Source organism: Petaurus breviceps, unplaced genomic scaffold (assembly GCF_028583685.1).
Source record: "Petaurus breviceps papuanus isolate PSGF00001 unplaced genomic scaffold, PetGlider_PUasm1.0 37, whole genome shotgun sequence".
NCBI lineage: Eukaryota > Metazoa > Chordata > Mammalia > Diprotodontia > Petauridae > Petaurus > Petaurus breviceps.
In genome coordinates this window covers 91,344,980-91,363,201 of record NW_027186296.1, presented here as the reverse complement: position 1 = coordinate 91,363,201, position 18,222 = coordinate 91,344,980, and the positions used below count along the sequence as shown (strand labels likewise).

The window sequence follows — 18,222 nt, the reverse complement described above, 5'->3', positions numbered from 1 at the left end:
ATTTTCCTATAATATTTAATTAATGGCCTAATAAGATGCGACACTTGCAGAATAATTATAAATGGTCCTTTCTCATACATGTGATTACTAATTAATTATTTAATAAATAATCTTAATGATAATATATAGTTTAATATTCTATATTTTTATATAATAATATATATTTATAAATATATTATATATTTAATTTTAATGATAATAAATAAATAATAAACTATTTAATAAAATAATTTAATTAATTAATTAAACATTAATTAAGCTGATGGGAGCAGTAGATTTAAATTTCAGCAAGATATTTGACAAAAAAACCTTATCAAATCCCTGATAAGAAGGAGAAAAAAGAAATGGATGGTAATACAACTCTATAGATTTTAAGCTAGCTAATAGACTAGACTGAAAGAACAATGATTAATGCCAACCTGGTGGAAGGTCTCTACCAGTATCTTCCAAAGTTCTGTCCTTTGTCTAGTCAGTTCAACATATATATTGCTCACTTGAATGAAAGCATACATGTCATGCATATCAAAACCGCTGAAGACATAAAGCTGAGAGGAATGGCAAACATAATGGATAGCAGAATTAGCATCCAACAAATAGGCTAGACTCAATAGACTAAAATGAGTCAAATTAAGCAAGATGAAATTCAGAAGAGATAAAAGTAAAGTCTTATGCTTGACTTCAAAAACCCAAATTCATAAGTATAGTGTAGGGAAATATAATTAGCGGTTTCTATCAAAAAAGACCAGGCATTAGTTTATTACAAGCTCAATATGAGTTCACAGTGTGACATGGAAAAGCTAAGGCAGCCTTGGGACACTATAATAGAAATATAATTTATAGATCAAAGCTGAGAGTAGCACTGTCCTCTGCCCTGAGCAAAATTTGTCTGAGTATTGTCTGGGTCCCAGATTTTGGGAAAAGCAATGGAAAACTGGAGTACATACAGCAGAGGGCAACCATGCTGTTTCAAAGACCTGAAATAATGCCATAATAGCATTGGTTGAAGGAATTGTGATATTTAGCCTACTGGGGGATATGATAGCTGTCTTCATTTAGAGAGGTAGAGTGGTGCTGTGGAATGTGTACTCAATTAAGTCCATCAACTATCTGGCATCCCTTTCATCATTATCATTCCTCTGAACTCATGGTTTGTGATTCTATTAAGCAGAAGCCCAAAGTCTTTAAATGTTGTTGTAAATTGTTCTCCTAGTTCTAACTTCACTTTGCATATGATCAGAGAGATCTCGCCAGCTTCCTATGAAACTATCCATTTCATCCTTTCTTATTCCATTCCATTAATATACACCATAATTTGTTCAGTTATCCTCCAATAAGTGGTCACCACTTTGATTTCCAGTGTGGAGCTACTACAAAAAAAAAAACCTGACATATATTTTGTACATATCAGTCCTTTTCTTCTTTCTTTGATCTCTTTGCCCTTTTCTAACCCTCGCAGTGGTGTTCCCAAATCAAAGGATTTGAGTAGTTTAGTCACTTTTAGTGCAGAGTTCCCAAATGCCTTCCAGAATGGCTTTACCAATTCATACCTCACCAACTATGCATTAGTGTTTCTGTTTTCACTTAGCTCCCCCAACATTTGTCATTTTTCTCTTTTGACATCTTTGGCAACATGATTGGCATGAAGTAGAACCTCAGAGTTGCTTTGATTTGTTTTTCCCTAACTGGTAGTGATTTGGAGCATTTTATACAGTTGTCGTTAGCTTGGGTTAATTCCTTTAAAAATATCCAATTCACATCCTTTAACTATTATCCCTTGTGAAAAATGGTTCTTAGTTTAATAAATCTGAATCAATTCCTTATATATGAAATCTCTATCAGAGAAACTTACTCAAAGATTTTTTCATGTTTCCTGCTTCTCTTCTAACTTTTACATTTGTTTGTGCATTTTTTTTAATTTTACGAAACCAAAATTGGCCAATTTATACTCCATGTTCATCTCATGATTAATCTCAGGATTAATCATGAACTCCTCCCTTCTACATAGATCTGAAAAATAATTCCATCCTTGCTTCTCTAATTTGATTATGATGTAATTTTTTTTTGCATTTGTCCTGTATCCATTTAGAATTTATCTTGTTATATGTATGAGATCTTGGTCTATACTCAGTTTCTACCATTCTGCTTTCTGGTTTTCCCAGAACCTTCTTAAAAGAGTTCTTGCCTAACTACCAGAGAAGAAAAAAGAGAATAAGTAATTGTGAGCCTTTTGTATGTATACTAATGTCCAGAGAGAGAGACTTTAGTAAAGCTTACTACTATGTGCTAGGCACTGTGCTAAGTACTGGGCATATGAATAAAAGGAAACAAGATAGTTCCTGCATTAAAAGAGCTTAAATGCTAATGGGAAAGATAAACACAAAAACTATAGAAAGTTTAATTGAGAGAGTACACATGCTGGGTCATGAAGAGAAACTGCAAGAAGTGACTTGGAGACATAATTCCAGGCAAGATAAGGCAAAAGTCTCACCTTTTGGTGAGGATCCAGGCAAAGGATGCAGAGATAGAGCCAAAATCCTAGGCAGTTGGTGGCACAATGGATAGAGCACTGAGCCTAGAGTCAGGAAGAATTGAGTTTAAATCCAGTCTCAAGACACTGACTTGCTGTGTGATCCTTGGCAAGTCACAATTTCTACCTGCCTTGATCTTCTCAAATGTAAAATGAAAGAAAATAATAGCATCTATCTCACAGGGATACTGTAAGAATTGAATGAGGTAATATTTGTAGAATTTCATAACTGATTCAAAATTTGATAATACACCAGACTCTACTTGAGCTTGCCCAGAGGTGGCCTCGAGGATATAATAGCTCCTATCTCATGGCCTACTTCTTTCAAGGTTTTGGAGGCTGAACAAACACTAATACTGCATGATTACAATCCTCTCTTACTATCTCCATCTTAGTAGACTAATGAAGAATAAGCCTCTCCCATCCCAGCTCTCTACCTTCTCATTTCCATCTGCTTCAATTATACCTTATTAGTGTCCTACTCCAGATTTGCCTGTCTGTCGTGCCCTTGGGAACTCTCATTCCATAATTAACAAACTTCTTTTCATTTTAAATCCCTTCCTCTTTACTTACATTCTTCAACCACTCACTTAGTCCTGACTCCTTACAGATGATAACTGCATCCCTGGATATCCTCTCAAATACTGGCTAGAGTTTTAGCCCCTAGTCTTTCACTTATGTGCCCAGAAGGGACCTTACTCAGTGGTATCAGAAGGGACCCATGTACTAGACCATGTTTAACTAAATTAATCTTCAGAAGACATAACCTCCATTTTTTTGGTGGGGAGGAGGGTCAAAACCTTTGATTTTATTGTCATAGGGATATCATTGTAAGGAAAAGATCCACAACTGGTCTCTATAGATATAGGTAGTTGCCTAGTGCACCAAGAAGTACACAGGGTCACAGAGAGCATGTGTCAGAGGCAGGACTTGAACCCACAAATTCCTGACTTTGAAATAGGCTTTTAAAGTACTATTCCATACCAACTTTCAATAATTTTCTGCATAGGATAAAAATTTGAATAAGCTTATGAAATTTAAGAAACAGAAAATAAGATAAGCATAAAATTTCAATAATAGAAAAGGTTTTGAGCATCAAAATAGCAGTTATTTCATAATATATAATTCAATATAGAAAACAGATTGTCATGTTTTAATAATGACCTTTGTATTAGAAATGCATCTACCATTAACATTTGATATTAATACCATGTTTTGAAATCCAATATATTTTAGAAATTAATGCCATACATTCATATTTAAAAGACTTTGAAACTTTTTACTCATTCTTTTGCAGCAGAGCTGGATAATGCTTATGGTGGATCTTAAAAGAATTATCAATGTGCAGTCAATTTGTTTTCATAATCTCTGAATCAAACACAAAAAAATTAAGTTAAAATACCTTTTGTACCGAACTCATTTTGAGAGAATTCCCTTTTGGTACTGTACTTCAGGGAAAAAGCAATAAATGCATTTTAAATCCAATTGTCTAAAATGTGTACTTCATGAAAGTTCTAGTAGTATTCTGTTGCTGTCAGCATGAGCAAATGCATTTTTATGCTGAACAAGCAACTCTCACACCATCAGGCTGTGGCCTTTTGTTTGGCAAACTTTATAGGGTGATAATTTCACAGCCTAGACTCTCTCTAGGAGGATTGCTTTATAGATAAATACTTTACTTCAGCTATTCATCTAAGGTGTAATAGCAAGAGAGGGAAAATTTTCTCATTATTGATATTAAAACATTTTTAAATGTTAAGTAATATACGCCCCCCCAAAAAAAGAACACCAAACCCAGTGTCTTTCACAGCTTTGAGTCAATGAGGCAGGTACATGGTAAGTTCATAGAGCAATGGGCCTAGAATTAGAATGATGTGATTTCACATCTAGCCTGAGATACTATCTTTGCTGTTTGACCCTGAGCCAGTCACTTCACTATTCTCTGCCTCAAATTCCTCAACAGTAAAATGGGAATAATAACAGTACCTACCTCACAAGGTTGTTGTATTATATATATATATATATATATATATATATATGTGTGTGTGTGTGTGTGTGTGTGTGTATGTATGTATATATATATGTATGTATATGTATATACACATATACATATATATACACACATATATATGTATAGGCAGAGGGCACAGTATGAGCTAAATATGAAGGGATAATATCTAAAAAATAAAATTAAGGGGTAAGAGAGGAATATATTGGGAGAAGGAACAAGGGGGAGAGGTAGAAAAGGATAAATTATATCACATAAAAGAGGCAAGAGAAAGCAGTTACAATGGAGGGGAAGGTTAGGGATGTGAAAGGTAATGAGTCAACCTTAATCTCATTGGATTTGGTTTAAGGAGGGAATAACATACAATCTCAATTGTGTAGCTTACCCTACAGGAAACTAGGGAGAAGGGGAGAAGGTGGGGGGGGGGTGATGGAAGGGAGGGCAAGGGTAGTCAGAAGTAAACACTTTTGAAAAGGGACAGGGGCAAAGAAGAATACAATAAAAAGGGGAGCAGCAAAGGATGGAGGGAAATATAATTAGTCTTTCACAATATGACTACTATGAAAATGTTTTGCATGATTGCACATATATAACCTATATTGAATTGCTTATATTCTCAATGGGGGTGGGTAAGGAGGGAAGAAGGGAGAGAATCTGGAATTCAAAGTTTTAAAAACAAATTTTAAAAATTGTTACATTCAACCAGGAAATAAGATATACAGGCAATTGGGTATAGAAATCTATCTTGCCCTACAGGAAAGTAAGGGATAAGGTGTTACCATAAGGGGGGCTACAAAGAGGATAGAAGGGAGGACAGACTGGGGAAGGGGTAATCAGTACGCACGCCATCTTGGGGTAGAGTCGGGGAGAGATGGGGAGGAAATTTGGAACTCAAAATCTTATGGAAATGAATGCTGAAAACTAAAAATAAATAAATAAATTTTGGAAAAATGAAAAAAAGAAAGAAAACCATTTAAAAAAGAATCACACTTTAATATGTAGTCATTTCATAAAACAAATTCATGTCATGGAGGAAAAGAAGAAAGGAAAAAACGAAGTAAAAAGGAAGGGAGGATGAATGGAAGGAAAAGAAGAAAGGAGGAAGAAGGTGGGAGGAAAGAGGAGAGAAGGAGAAAGGAAAAAAAAAGACAACTCTTTATAAGAAATTAAAATTGAGAACAAAAACATGACCCTTTTTGTAACTAATTTTGATACCAGTCCTTTGGGATTCAAGTAAAAAGCTGAGATTAAAAATTCTACATCACTATCCAAACATTATTAGTTTTATTTATTTTCTTAACAAAAACTTGTGGCATCCAAGTGATTCCAACTCATCTCCTCAACCAAAAAATTCATACATTGATGGCCCAAAATATGTTTCACCATATTTCCAGTAGTATAAAATGTTCTGAAGACAAATTAAATGTAAAAAGACATGGGATGAGAAAAACTCAATAAAATGAAGTGAAAAAAAGAAATTATGTATGTGAAGGATTGAAAGAACCATGAGAAGATGTATAAAGTAATCCAGAGTGAAGAAAGCAGAGCCAGGAAGACTAGTGCCGACCTTCTAAGGGAAGAGAAAGAGTTTTTGCCTGGAGCAGTGCTTCATAAAAACCTATTGACTGATTGTTTGAAAATGATATATACAATAACAACAAATAAAAAGAAGAAAAACAAAAGCTGTGCTCTGAGATTTCTTAGTTTTCTTCAAATCTTGGTTCAGACACCTCCTTCTATATAAGCTCTTTCCTAGTCTCTAGAGGCTAGTTGTTTTGCTTCCCCTCCAAAAAAAAATCACCTTGTATTTACTTTATATATAGATAGAAGGGTTCAGTATTTAAATGCTTTTGTATGCACTGCCTTTTCTAATAGTATATGAGGGCAAGTTTTGCTCCACTTTTGTTTCTATATCCTGGGTGCTTGTCAGAATCATGTTTTATAAATGCTTACTGATTATTCATCTTGACTAAGCTTAAAAAAGAGATGAGAAAAATAACTTTTCTTCTCAGAGGTAGGGGACTATAGCTTTGGAACACTGTGAACACCTCCAGATTCAGCTTCTGTATTGGTTAGTTTTGTTGAATTTTTTTCCCCTTGTTCATATTCTTTGTGAAATTAACAGAGAAGGGGAGTTGATGGAAAAACAAAAGATGCCAATAAAATTTTTAATAAAAAAATAAAATAAATTGTATGCAAAATTGTATGCAAAGTCATAAAATGTAGCATGCATTAAAAATATAACTTGCTATCACTTCCCAGACCAATCTCCACAATGCTGGTCAAATTAAATTCCTAAAACACACAATTAGGAGAACTCCTGATCAATTTAATGAGTCCCTCAATAAAATTCATTAAATTGAAGGCTTTGGACAATACCATCAGAAGGAAAATTTCAATGGAGGTACATAAGAATTCTAGCCTCCTTTTGAAATGGCACAGGGAACACTTATGAAACTGGTAAGTCATTAAAAGGATAGAGTTCAGAACTCAGTCAGGAATCAATTTGAGTTTAAATCGTGCCTCAGACACTTCTTAGCTGTTTGAGCCTAGACAAGTCACTAAAATGTAAAAAAAAATACACTAAAAAGGCTCAGTTTCCTCATATAAAATGGTAATAATAATAGCACCTACCTCATAGAGTTGTTGTAAAGAGAAAATGACTTAACATGTCCAGTATTTTACAAATTTAAAGTGCTATAGGAATGAGGGCTATTATCATTATTAATCTCTGATTCATTTCTAGTGACTGCGACTGCCTCCACGATAACTGGCAATTAAGAATAAGAAATGGGCTCTAGTCAGAAGAACTGCCTCTTTCCCAGATTTTACAGAAATAAGCTGTGATATTGTCCCTTTCCCCTCCACACCCTTTTTTGTTTTGTTCTCTCTCCCAGGGCCTTCCAAACCAAAGTATGAAGAGCAAAAAATACTTTCATATGGTAAGAGGTCTATCCTTGCCCAGGGGAGCATTAGGAGGAGTCCCTGGATCTTCAATTACTTCTTATTCTCAATTTCCTTTTTTTCCTTTCTGAGGACAGAACAGAGCCTAGCATCCCCAAGAATGAATTTTCTAAGCAAGTAAAAGAGTTTCCAAGAGAATTATTAAAATTCTCAGAACTTCTGAACAGGGCTACTTCTTTTGTTATATTTTCCAAACAATCTTGAATAACCTTGATGAACAGGATATACTTTGTTCTAAAAGAGTCTGTAAGATAGCATTTTGTTTTTCTTAATTGTTTTTCCCCTTATCAACAAACAATAACAACAGAGGGATCTTTTATTGTCTATATCTTTTGATAAATTGTGAAATATGGCACTATAACTTGTAAAAGCTTAAACTCTTACCAAAGGTAAGAACTTGAATAAATTCAAAAAGAGTTCTCAGTAGTTCAAGGATTCATCCACTTAACCTTTGAGAGGGAGGAGTTTTCATCATTCTTAGAGGAGGAAAAAGGAACTTTACCTAGCTTTCCCAATAGAAGAAGAATTAAAACCATGCCGTGGACATAATTTTGACCACAACCACAACCACCACCATTTTTGGATATATACTTCCTTTTTACCTACACCTCACAGAATTCCTAGTTTCATTTCAAGTCAACAAGCATTTATGAAGCTCCTACTATGTGCTAATCACTGAATAAACAAACAAAAAAGGTCAAAAATAGCCCCTGACCTCAAGGAGCTCACAATCTAATGGGGGAGACAAAAGGTAAACAATTCTGTACAAAGAAAACATATACAATAAACTGGATATAATCTCAGAATAAAGGCACCAGCATTAAGGAGAAAAAGTTTCTTGTAAAAGATAGAATTTTAACTGAGACTTGAAAGAAGCAAGGGAAGCCAAGCATAACTTGAATGACATTTCTTACTTAAACCACTCCTGGTTCTCCCTTTCCCCCATTATAAGCATTTTTCCTTATTAAGGTTATTTTGTAAAACTTTGTAATTTCCTATTTAGATAATTACAGATCTGTTCAAGGAAGCTATACAATATTCAATATCTTGATGCAATTAATATAATACCATCCTCAAACAGAACTGTCAGGAGGCCTTCACTATAGAGAATACCTCTCCAATTCAGACTCTACTGGATCTTTTCCAACAGAATGGCAAATTCCTTTTCAAGCATCACCTTTTTTTCAATATTGACAGGGTCAGACTTTGGCATTTTCCTCTCCTTCAGATACTATTTATATTGGTCTCTCAATGCCTTAAAATTTCATCACACTCATCATGGATCTATTCTCATGAATTTTGAGCCAATCCAACCACTTGACATCTTTATTCTCTTAAACACTATTTCTTTCTCCTTCAGATGTATACCTGAGACTATGATGTTAGGGTACAAATGTGTCCTTGCTATGGCAATTTACAGAGGCAACACTTCCAATATGGAGTATGTCCTCTTTTTTATTATGTTTATACAATGTGGCAAGGAGTTCACAATACTTTTACACATTCTCTTTAATTCAGTATAGAACCACACTTTTTGTTTTTTTTATTTTGTTCTCTCTTTTTTATTTTTTAGTTTACATCATTCATTTCCACAAGATTTTGAGTTAAAATTTTTCTTCCCATTTTTCCCCTACTCAACACCCCAAAATAATGTGATCACACTGAATATCCCCTCCCCCAATCTGTTCTCTTCCATATATATCTTCACCTATCCCCCATCTCTCTTTCCAGGTGGATCTCTATGCCCCAGTGCCTGTATATCTTATTTCCCAGGTGCATGTAAAGTAATAGTAATAAAAGCATATATACATACTTAAACATTTGATTTTAAATCTTTGAATACCAGATTCTTTCCCTTCCTCCCTTGTCACCCACCCTTACTGGGAAGATAAGCAATTCAATATAGGTTGTACATGTGTAGCTAAGCAGAATATTTACATAGTAGATATATTATAAAACACTGACTATATTTCCTTCCATCCTATCCCACCCCTCACTTGTTCTATTTTCTACTTTGATCCTGTCCCTTTTCAAAAGTGGGTAGTTCCAACTTCCCTCCCCCCATCCTTCCCTCCCTTCCATTATCCCCCATCTCATCCCCTTTCCCCCTACTCTCCTATAGGGTGAGATACCCTATATAGTGTGTATGTCATTCCCTCCCTAAGCCAAATTCAATGGGAATAAAGTTGACTCATTCCCTTTTGCCTTCCTGTTCTTCCCCTCCATTGTAACAGTTTTAACTTGTCTCTTCTATATGAGATAATTTACCCCATTCTGTCTCTCCCCATCTCCTCTCATTATATTCCTCTCTCACTTCTTAATTTCACCTTTTAAGTATCATCCCTTCCTATTCAATTGGTCCTATGCCCTCTATGTATACCTGTAGCCATATGTACAGACATATGTATTCATAAGCTCATATACCCTCCTATATAGACATACATATGTGTGTATACATATATATACACATTTCTATTCCCTTCAACTATTCTCATACTGAGAAAAGTTTCATAAGTTACAATTATCCTTTTTCCATATAGAAATATAAAGTGTTCAACTTTGATAAGTTCCTTATGATTTCTTTTTCCTGTTTACCTACTCATGCTTCTCTTGTTTCTTATATCTGAATGTCAAGTTTTCTATTCAACTATGATTTTTTCATCAAGAATGCTTGAAAATCCTCTATTCCACTGAATTACCATATTTCCCCCTGAAACATGGTACTCAGTTTTGCTGGGTAGGTGACTCTTGGTTTTAATCCCTGCTCCTTTGACCTCTGGAATATCATATTCCAAGTCCTTCAATCCCTCAATGTAGAAGCTGCCAGATCCTGTGTTATCCTGATTGTGTTTCCACAATATTGAAATTGTTTCTTCCTGACTGCTTTTAATATTTTCTCCTTGATTTGGGAATTCCAGAACCTGCCTATAATATTCCTGGGAGTTTTCTTTTTGGGATCTTTTTCAGGAGGTGAATAGTGGATTTTTTCAACCTCTATTTTGCCCTCTGGTTCTAAAAACATCAGGGAAATTTTCCTTGAGAATTTCTTGAAGGATGATTTCTAGGTTCTTTTCTTAATCATGACTTTCAGGTAGTCCAATAATTTTTAAATTATCTTTCCTGTATCTATTTTCCAGATCAGTGATTTTTCCAATGAGATATTTCACATGGCCTTTTATTTTTTCATTTGTTTGGATCTGTTTAATAATATCTTGATTTCTCATAAATTCACTAGCTTCCATTTGCTCTAATATAATTCTGAAGGAATGATTCTCTTCAGTGAGCTTTTGAGATTCTTTTTCCATCTGGCAAATTCAGCTTTTTAAGGCATTCTTCTCCTCCTTGCCTTTTTGAGCCTCTTTTGCCATTTGAGTTAGTCTATTTTTAAGGTGTTACTTTCTTCAGTCAGGTTGTTTACTCTTATTTCATAATTTTCTTGCATTGTTCTCATTTCTCTTCCCAATTTTTCCTCCATTTCTCTTATTTGGTTTTCAAAATCCTTTTTAAGCTCCTCTATGGCCTTTAACCAGCTCATATGTTTTCTTGGAAGCTTTTGGTACAGGAGTTCTGACTTTGCTGTCTTCCTCCTGTTCCATGCTTTGATCCTTTTTGTCTAATTATACTCTAGGAGTCTAATGTCAGCTTGCTCTGTTTGCTTTGCTTCCTTTGCTTGATCATGTTGCCACTCAATTACTTGACTTTTGAGCCTTTTTGCCGCAATAGAACTCTGCTGCCAGAAAGGGGAGCTTTGCCCCAATTGCTGGTGTTTTTGCAGCTACTGGAGCTATTAGTTGGGTGCCCTCTCTGAAGCCTCAAAACTCTCTGGCAAACTGGTCACTCACCTCAGGACCTCCACCCTAGATAGCGATCCAGATCGGAGCAGGTTAGAGCAAGAGCGATTAGCCCTCAGACTGGTTGCTTGGTCCCCCTACAATCTGCAGGCCAGGAGCTCTGAAGCAGCACTGCCACAGAGCCTCAGCTGCTTCTCACCCCAGGGGCAAAGGCTGGACCACACTCCTGACCTCCCCATTCCCACAAAGTCTACACTGACTTCTCACTTTGTCTTTGGCATCTATGGGTTGATAATTCTGGAAAGCACCACAGCTGCTGGTGATCTGAAGTCCCTCCAGCTGGTGGCTGGTCAGGCTGCCCTGAGGCTAAACCTTTCAGCTCACACTGGGCTAGGCTCGGCTCCCAGAGCGCTGTGCTGGCCCCTTCCTGCTGCCCTGTTGCTGTCGTCAGTGGGAGGTTAGCTTCTCTGTCATTTTGTGGGTTCTGTAGCTCCAAAGTTTGTCTAGAGTCATTTTTTACATGAATTGGAGGAGATGGAAGCTGGAGCCACATGGAAGTCCTGTTTCTACTCTACCATCCTGACTCTGCCCCCTGTAACCACACTTTAATTACATTGTATATTAAGGTTACCTGTGAACAACAATCCATTTTTTAAACATAACATCTATAAGTTTTCAAAGGAGTTTGAATCAAATGAGTTTCCAGGATATTGAAGCATGTTATAGACATGAACAGTGGGCAAATTTCTTAACTTTTCATGATATTGGCATGCTTAAAGGTTGTTATGAAATATCCCTTATCTATTTGGAAGTTTCTATAATTCTGGAACAATCCTGCTTCTCAACATATCAACATAATGATCAGAGTGCAACATTCCTTCAGTGGGTATAAACTTCCATGCCCATTGTAAATTAAAAAAAAAAAAATCCCCCAAACATTTTAACAGATGTTTTATGTTCTGATGAATATTCTAGGTTTTATGGCTCATCTGGTTTCTGACAACATTTTTGGTATAACCTCAAATTAAAAATTGAGTGTTGTAAGTAAAAATTACATCTTTCTAACCATTAGTACTCTGATGTTATTACTGCCTTGTCCATTATAACTTTTTTTCTTCAAAGTAACAATTACCAGCTAATTTTTACTGGCCTTCTTTCTCTCCTTCCAACTTTTAGAAGTCTATGCTGAAGAATTCATAACTACCCCTCCAGCTGCCAGGTCCCTATAAAGATCCTAGTTTGTTTTCTGAAGATTATGAGGGCTCTTTTGTAACCATGATTTGTTAGTTCTTGGTGCTGTTTTTTTGTTGTTTCTAGGCAGAGATGTAGTTACTAATTTTGTTTCATTATGGTCTTGAATGATCTTTAAAATGCTTAATGTTCTCACATCAATAGCTAATACTATGTCTCTGAAATTCATACCTTTCCTTGGAGAATATTCATTCTTAAACACCATAGAATCAAAAGAAAATGAAAGAGAGTAATGAAATATGTATGTGGAATGAAAACCAGCACTTAATTGACTGTGAGCTAATTACAGATGGAGAAAGCAGTTCAATTTGGTTTAAGTTGGTCAAGGTGAAATGTTCTAAGTCAGTCTAACGTCAACAGAAGTACACATTCAACCAAAGTTATCACAAAATGAAACCATATCAAAATTATGGTTTGTCCCCATATGCCACAGTATATGTTGTCAATATAGGTTTTCTGTTTGATTATAATACTTAAAAGTATCTTACAAACATTTGTAAAAAGTGCAATGTTTGTGATAAAACCAAAGATTTGTTAAATGCTGTCTTTGTAACCACATTTATTCTTAATTTCATTCTCTAGATTTTCTTTTTATTTGGAGTTCTATGTCAAAGCTAACATCACCACAATATATTTTATTTACTAGGGGTAATGAAGCATATTTTTTGTTTCATTTGGGCACCATCAATGTCTAATTTAAAAAGGGAAGATGACTGAACATATCTTCTTTTTAAGTAGTGCCAAAAACTCAGTTAACTGTTACTCAAGTAAATAACTGGGTTTTGTTTTTTTTAATGGAAAAAGTCCAAGGAGATTTTAAATACCAAGTATTTCTAAATCAGCCTTCCTGAACCCCATGGAAAAACCAAAAATAGCTCTTAAGGACAAAAAGCCACTCCAATTATTAATCATTTACAAATATTAGATTTGTAATTTTATAATTTATAATTGCTAAAAAAATCTGCTTTAAGCAATAATATACCTCCAAAAATAAAAATCAACATTGCCAAAATTTGTTATGTGAAAAGCTAGAAAACCTATGTTATTATTACAAATACAGGAGCACATATAATTTTCACTAGAAAACAAAATAAATAATACCTTGCTATTCAAACTAAAAACGATATGCAATATATTTTATATGGCTTCCATGAAAAAATATTCTCAAACTCAATATCCTTTAGAGATTAATGGAGACAAATTTTGCCATGTTGCTTTTTCTTCCCATGTACATACAAGGAATCAAATGTCAAGACTGATGAAATTGTGTTACTGAAATCAACAATGTAAAGTATTTAAACCTAACTCCTGAAGTTTTTTCTTGTCTAAAATTTCTAATTAGGTAATGGTTTGAGTGAATAAGAAAGAACCAGATCACTAAGTTAGAGGTGAGGCAAAAATAATATTAAAACTGTGCACAATCAGAAGTCCTAAGGACAAACAGAAGTATCTGCCTTCAACTTCCAATATTTTCAGCAGGTTCCTCTTATTTTTATCTAGCCTTGAAGACCTGGTGTTAGACTTACAAGGGCTGGTGTGCTATACCATTCTTGTTCTGTATCCATACATGCAATTTAGACTGGGTTTTGACCTAGAAAGCTGCATGAATTGAATTCAAGAGCCCACCTCCAAACCTGGATACATGCGTTTTGAGCCCACTTGTTAGGAAAAGAATTACAAAAGAGGTAGTTCAAACTTGGGGTCTTGCTGAGGGTGGATATGTTTTAGCTGCCATGAACTCACAGCCACATAGAAGCAGACATGGGAAAGGAGGCCAACTGTCTGCCCACTTGACTCTGGATATAGCTTGAAATTCCTTCATGATTCATCGTCAAAAGGGAAGAGAGGGTAGGAAGGGGCCTTTCCTTTTAGATATCTGCTAAATCATGAACTCTTCTGAATCTGTAGTCAATGTGGGGGATTTCAACCTTTGGTACCTTCTCTTTTAGGTAACATGAATAGATACCTCAGCACCTCCAAAACTCTAGCGCTACCAGCATGGCCCTTTGGACACACTTGTCCAATTTCTCTTCTTGTTTTTGCCTTCTCTCCATTTTGACTTCCTCATAAACACATTCAGGACCATGATGTTAAAGTCCAAATGTAACTATTTCAAAGTCATTGATGGAGAATATATAGAAATATTTGAAAGATGACTCCCATTTGTCATCTATCTGTTGTCTTCTATCCAATTTCATCCTTAAATGCCCTCAGTATGACTTCACTTAATTTTCTCACCAAGTTTTCTATAAAACTTTCTGTCCAATGTGTCTTACTTTTTTATGAGATGGAATTACTCATACTTTTTGCCCATTCACCTCTATAAGATTTTATAAATGAGTTTATATTCCAAACCAGCAATTCCCTTGGCTGTCATCTTTCTCTTCCTGGCAAAGAGATTCAGAATTTATAGCTTTGGGCATTTTATAGGTTCTTTTGGACATTATGGAGGTTTATATTATTATACATATTTAGGAAATGGTAAAACTATCCATTGATGGATGGTCTTAAATTAATTTACCATTTTTCGTCAACAACTTATATAAATAGGTCAGGATGGAGTGGCATTATTTTTATATCATCTTGTCTCATTTTTTATTTCTTCCATTAGTTTGATATGAATGTGATCTTTAGCAAGTTGGTGGCTTTTGGTTTGACTTTACATAGCCATAGTGAGGACTTCCATATTGGTAAGAAAACATTTCATTTTAAAATGTAATCATACTGGTTTTTTTTGTGATGTTATTTGGTGTTGACCATCTCCACATTCTTTCTTCAAAGTATTTATCATCGATAGACATGAGGATTCTTCTGTATATAGGTCATAAAGTCTTGACCTCTCCTGTTTCTCACTTCTGAACCATATTTTCCAATATGTCTTTTCCCACCTTCCCAAATCTACTTTTACAATGAGGTAATTGAGTATGAAAACATAAATTAATTTAATTTGGAGGTTATTATATTCTTCCCAGAATTTCTCTACTTCCTCATCCTCTGCAACACATTGGCACATAAGCAGAAATTATTTTTATAGGGATCTTTTTTCAAAGATGCTGAAATAGGAGATGATCAACTATCCCATGAAATGACGTCTCCTGTTATCTCTGGAAGTATGTTAAAACTAACTTCTCTATCTGTCTCTCAATGGCAAGCCTACAAAGTCTTCCTTTTAACTGCATTTTTATTCTGGTTTCTGGTTTCACTTATACAAAAATGCAAGATGGTTATAACTCAGTTCTTGAGAAAGTATGCCCACTTGTTCACTGGACAAGGAGCTCACATTTAGAGTACCAACTAGGATAATATTTTACAAAGCTATGATTCTTAGTACACCCTCCCCCTTTTCCTACCACCTAGCTATAATTACCAAAGAAGCAGAAGGGGATCACAAAGAACTGAAGGTCATTTTGAATTTCTCTTTGTTTCATGAATTGACATGGCCAAAGTATTCATCAGCAAGTGTCAAATCTACTAGTGAAGAGTCTCTCAGTGCTTAGCTTCGCAAGTCCTTAGAAACCAGACAGTCAGCTATCAGGGCTGTATTTGAAGTCTTTCTAGAGCTTGTGCTCTCCTAGCACAAACTTAAGACAATCCTGTTACTTCAACTCATTATGAAGTCTCAGAGGAAGACTTTATGAAGCTGACAATTATGGTGAAAATAATAAGCAATCCTCTGTAATTTTTCCAGTCTTGGTGGTAAAAATATACCTAGATTGACTGAAATAGAGTCAATTTTTAATATTCAATTTTTTATTACCCTCCAAAATATGGGTTATCAAAAAGTTATCTATAAGTGGCAGGTAGCACTGGAGAGAGGGACAGGCTATACATGACAAGAAAGCCCCTCCCTCTTCTTTTGGGGCATCCATGGCTTTCTTTCAGCATATTCCTCTTTCAGAGCAGGAACTTTTTTTTGAAAACCCAAGTAGGCCTGAGATGGCGGCTGAGAAGTTTGAAAGTCCTAAGATAACTGCTCTGCCTACTCTTAGCTGGATGTTCTTAGCAATTCTCATCTGAGAAAACTGGCACTGTATACTCATCTCTTTCTCCCTGTGTTAAAGTACAGTTAAATTTGCTGCTCAAATCCTCAGATTACATACACTGACAAATCCATATAAAACTTCAATACTTTAAATCAGCTTCCTTTCTGTGTCTATCCTTCCTCTCTTCCCAATCTAACTGCTAGCATTCAAGTTAGCAGAATTGGCACAGAGATGAATTCCCTCCAGACTTTGACATACTGACTGTCACAAGTATACTGAGAAAACACTTAAGTGTCATTTATAGAAAATAGTTTTTGAAAGTGACCACAGTTCACAGCTGCAATATTGAGGGGAGAAAAAGAAAGTCATCAATTTCTTTCTTCTGTTTAATTTTGAATAGTGGCAAAGAGTTCAACCTCAAACAATTCATATTCATATTGTCTTGGTTTAGAATGCCTCAGAGATTTCTGATGCCTTCCCTCTGCTTACCATGGGTCCTGATTTTTCCTCTTTCCTGCTTATTTCATGATATCTCACTTGCTTGGCCTTCCTTCTATCTCTTTTTACCCACAGGTCCTCTCCACAAGCCCATCCCCAAAGTCAAAGGGGCAGGTATTCTGAGTAGTTTTCCCTCAACTGCAGTGTAAAGACCTTAGGGAATGCTGGCAAACTATCTGATATGAGGAAATAATTCACCACATCCTTTTGCTTCAGGTGTAAACCTTTTGACTGAGCTCCAATAGGTAAGTTACATATAAAATTTGCATTTTCCTTCCTTATCTGAATTCTGAGAGGAGTGGATAGAGATCTGCTCTTGAAACCAGGAAGATCTGAGTTCAAACACTACTACTGACACATTAAGGGCTGTGTGATTATGGGCAAATCACTGTACCTCTAAAGCTCAAGGCAGCTCCTTAAGACTATAAATTGCTGGGAAGGTACCAATCTGCTTTAGTTGAAAAAAGTCTATACCAATGAATTCACTGGTTTAGATCCTTTCAACTGACACTATTTTATTATATAGCACTATATATGTGTATAAAATTTTAATTGTAACTAAAAAATAATAGCCAGAGAAATATGAATTTTCATCAAAATAATGATACATATTTTAATAGTGCTCATCTAGAATAGATAAAATTAGTTAAAATAGGTGAATATACTTAAATTCAAAATGTCTAAGTGGAACTTAAAGAAAGATCTGAAGGAATATGAAAAGTATTTAATGAATATCAAAATTTAATACATTTGTTTTTTCACAGTGATCTAAGTGGACTGCTAATAAACATTCTTACTAATGTTTCTCCTTGGCTTCCAAAAAAAAAGGCATTCAAGATATTAAAGCACAAAAAGCTCTGCTGCATCATTTAAATGTATTTTTTTTTTCATTTAAGAATCTTCAATTCATGTTTCACTTCTTTCCTTCCACTAAAACAATGCAGGAGTTTCAGTGAAAAGAAATATAATCAGTAATATTCAAAAAGTGATCATTTCTAAGTATACTAGAAAAAATATTATGTAGTACCAAATGTATATTATATCATTCCAATATTTTGCTTAATTAAAAAAGTAAGTCAGACCGGAGCACCTGACTCTTTCGGTTGTATGTGAAATACTTTTAAAGGGGTTACTTCTAATGAAGAATTAATGTTTTCTGTCCCTAAAGTTATCCATCTAATAATTCATTTGCTGAAAGAT

General features: G+C 35.0%; 1 protein-coding gene across 2 annotated transcripts in view; it reads right to left on the bottom strand.

Annotated features, from left to right (window-relative positions):
- Nucleotides 1-18,222, bottom strand: part of ATRNL1 (attractin like 1) — a 1,293,617-nt gene that overhangs the window by 962,090 nt on the left and 313,305 nt on the right. The window lies entirely within an intron of this gene.